The sequence below is a fragment of the Limulus polyphemus genome, unplaced genomic scaffold, assembly GCF_000517525.1.
Source record: "Limulus polyphemus unplaced genomic scaffold, Limulus_polyphemus-2.1.2 Scaffold747, whole genome shotgun sequence".
Classification (NCBI taxonomy): domain Eukaryota; kingdom Metazoa; phylum Arthropoda; class Merostomata; order Xiphosura; family Limulidae; genus Limulus; species Limulus polyphemus.
The window spans coordinates 320,506-324,265 of NW_013666357.1; the positions used below are offsets into that span (position 1 = coordinate 320,506).

The following is a 3,760-nucleotide window of genomic DNA, read 5'->3' on the forward strand; positions in this document are numbered from 1 at the left end:
AGTAAATATACAGCAGAGTGACTGTTTATTAACAAATGTGATTCACTTACATGAGAACAAATACCTCACCAACATTCCCACTTATTCTAGCTCAGAGTTGCTATGTTGTCGTCATTTTTTTGTCCATAATGATTCTCGGAATTTTCGATTTCCATTTTAAAAAAAATGTATCCTCGTTAAGCTAAATCATTGCTACTTCTTTTAGTTGATATTTTATTCCTGAGAAAATTGTCGAAGTTAATACTTGTTTGTTTGTTTTTTAGAGCAAAGTCAAATTAGGCTATTTGCTGTGTCCACCGCATGGGATCGAACCCCGGATTTTAGCGTTGTAAGTCCATAAAGTTACCGCTGTCACACAGAAGTAATGCAAGGTACGTCGTAGAATCAGAATAAAAGAATTGTAGGTAAGAAATAAGCCATTCATTTAATTTTTCATCTGAGGGAAGTATGTTTGACTTTAATAGTTATTCAAAAATACAAACATATTTGCTCATTATACTTGTGATTACTTATATATGTTATACTATGATTTGTAAAAATGTGTTTGCAATTAGCTCAACCATCTGTAAAACCATCAGAAATAAAACAACATTATTAGACACTTACCGAAAACAATAACAATTTATATTAAGCCATCTTTAAACGAACTTTGTTAAAACTCAAAGCATCGTTTGCAACAGTTGGTACATCAACATTGAGTATTTAGTTTTATAAGATCTAGAATCTTGTACACCATGTGTTGTTAAGAGTAAAACAGTTTCCAAATGTTAAATATGTGTTATTACAGATAAATCAGGTTCCGCAACTGTTGAATATTAAAATATTTAAGTTCTTTGATGTTAAGATTACAGTACGGTGTTAATAATATGTGTCATTAAAAACAGATCAAGCGTTTATTACGAAATCTTCAGGAACCAGATTTATTTTACAGCATGTACTGTTAAAGCAAATGTAACACAGAGAAAAGCTTCTCAGGATTTGAATTGCTGAAGATAACTCATACTTAGCAGCAGTCGAGTTAAAGTTAGCATGTAAAACCATATACGTAACGACTTGAGCGTTCTCTACCTAATGTCCACTGAACTGTTTCTTTTCTATTGTAAAAAGTTAATCATGTTGCCACACTTATATCTTCGACTTTAGAAAGTATGTGAACCGTTTTTTTTTTTTAATTCCGACTCTAACTTGTGTCACTGTTCATAGCAGGGTCTGCACCAATAACCTGCCGTTTAATTAACTTATTGGCGTAAGAGATCAGTGGTGTTGCCATGACAATAAGCCGTTTAAATTTGTAGAATGAAGTAGTCTGTTCAACTAGATCTAAAAGTTCTGACTAACCAACGCTTTCTGGGAGCCTGCCCACCTGCGTAAAGGATAAATTTGAATTGTATAATATCAATGCTACAGCAGATCGAGTAATAGCTCCGCCTACCACGTAGTCGCGTGGCCGCCCAAAGCCTTATTTAACGAATATACTACTTTCGCGCAATCTTATTGTACAATACGTTTGTTGTGGATTGCAGAAAGATTAGCAGATTCAGAGCAGAGTATACGTACTGGTTCAGCTGTAATGGTTTAAACGATTAGTTACACTACGGTAAGTTGATATATATATTTTCCATCATTAAGTATCGAATTTCAATGAAAAAGAAAAAATATCGTAAAGCTAATTTGAATAAATGCATCAATCTCCCTACCTCATGTGGTATGATTTGGGTATGAAAGATAATTTCATTGTAATTCAATGTGAGATTATTATTGAAAAAATGAGCTATTTATGTTGATTCGTATATTTTGAGGTGCAGGTGAGAGGTTACGTTATTTGAATATACTAGTATTGCTGAGAGAAAAATTACGAATTCAACTTGGAACTGATATTAACCACAAAAACATGGAAAATGATAAAAAGTTGCTTTAAGTGTTCACAACGTTTCGTGCCGGGATGTCCTTCCTCTGATGATTTTAAACTTTGAAGATATCCCTGACCAAAACGTTGTGAAAATTAACTGCAGCTGATTAAAATTTAACATGTTTTTTATATAGGTTTTTCCCTTTTATTGAGTCTGAAAAAAATATTTCACAGGAGATGAAAGGACGCTAATACAAAAATGAGCTATTTAAAACAAAACATTGTTAGTTAATGTGTTTGGGGCCACATTAATGCAACAATGTTTTGTTTCAAATAGCTCGTTTTTTTGTATATGCTCTTCGATTTATTTTTATCTGTTCTATTTTTTCAAAACAAAACAAGAGGAAAATTTATATAAAAATGGCTACTGATAAATAGATGTTTTAATGTTTGCAACCTTTCAGGCCCAAACTGGTGATTTTTAAACTTTAACGGAAAAGTAAAAGGTTTGATACCTCAGGGGTTATCAAACGTAGAAGGTTCGAAATGGGCATCATACAACAGATCGAAAGAAACGTGCATGTGATTCATTAGCAAGTCAATATTATTTAAAATTAGGATAATATTAACTTATATATCATTATACATGTAAATTATAATTAAAAACTGAAAATGCAAATATATTTAAAAGTTTTCTAAAATCATAATCATAATAACATGTAAGTGGAGCATGGACGTCCGCAGGCGAGGGGGGGGGGGCAACTGCCTCCACTTGAAAATGGTAAACATACTTATTTATTCATTCAGTATATATATATACCTTTATGTATACCCATGATATAGACAGGACGCTCATGAAGTAGAGTGCTTTGCATTGTTTTGAAACAACAATGTTACGTTTCTAAAGATCAAAAGATAGCTAGTACTCTGGTGTCTAAAAATGGAATAATGTAGAAAATTTAATGTTGAAAAAAATGATAAAATAAAAATGTGTGTGTGTGTTCGTGCATGCTTATGCAAAATTAAAATATACATGTGAGCTTATGCATAAGTATGTACTTACGCGCGTACATGCTTGTACGTACACATACAAAGTTATAGAAAAGAAAATATTTTACTTACTCCCTTCGGGTGAATGGTGTCAAGCCGATAGATGAGTTCATTTTCATCTCGTTGTTTCTTCCATTTGAGTGTCGATGAATGATGAGTTTTCTGAAATGAATGATTTTGCGGTCATGATTGTTAAAATGTTTAGCTAGACATTTGTTTGGATCACAATTCTAAATGTTACGGAGGTGTTCACGAGCTCGCTCAGACAACATTTGGCCTATTTCTCCTACGTATAGTTGTCCACAATATATACAATAAACTAAGCACTTGAATGTACGGGTCAACAGTTTGATTGTGTAAGTGGAGGTGGTTCCAAGAACCGAAGTATTGGTCTTGATGTAACGGGATGTGTTTCATCGTGAAGGTGCACAGCAATGTGTGTGTCACATAAATTAAAGATGAGTATTTTCTTCTGTTGTTTTTAATCGAGCATAAACCAATAAATTGAAGTGAGTGGTTTATATTTAAATGTATCTCCACAAGTTTTGTTGTTTTGAAGTATTCGAGAGTTGTTTTAGTTATGTTAGAAACCTGGGTGTTTAGTGGCTGAGATGGCGATATAAAAGGGACTTAATTTCTGTCTTTTTTATCTTCCGCTGTAGTGCAGTATTATGGTTGATACTTGCAGCATCTCTATGAACTTAATTGATTACATCTAGAGTTTGTTTGTTTTTTGAATTTCGCGCAAAGCTACACGAGGGCTATCTGCGCTAGCTGTCCCTAATTTAGCAGTGTAAGACTAGAGGGAAGGCAGCTAGTCATCACCGCCCACCGCCTACTCTTGGGCTACTCTTTTACCAA

At 33.5% G+C, this 3,760-nt stretch overlaps 1 protein-coding gene across 1 annotated transcript in view; it reads left to right on the top strand.

Annotated features, from left to right (window-relative positions):
• The first annotated feature begins 1,509 nt into the window (after positions 1-1,509).
• The window catches only part of LOC106460313 (neurogenic locus protein delta-like), a 44,250-nt gene continuing 41,999 nt past the window's right edge, over positions 1,510-3,760 (top strand). The window contains exon 1 of the mRNA XM_022387009.1: positions 1,510-1,597. The gene's annotated coding sequence lies outside the window, so the exon portion shown is untranslated. The remainder of the gene's footprint in view (positions 1,598-3,760) is intronic.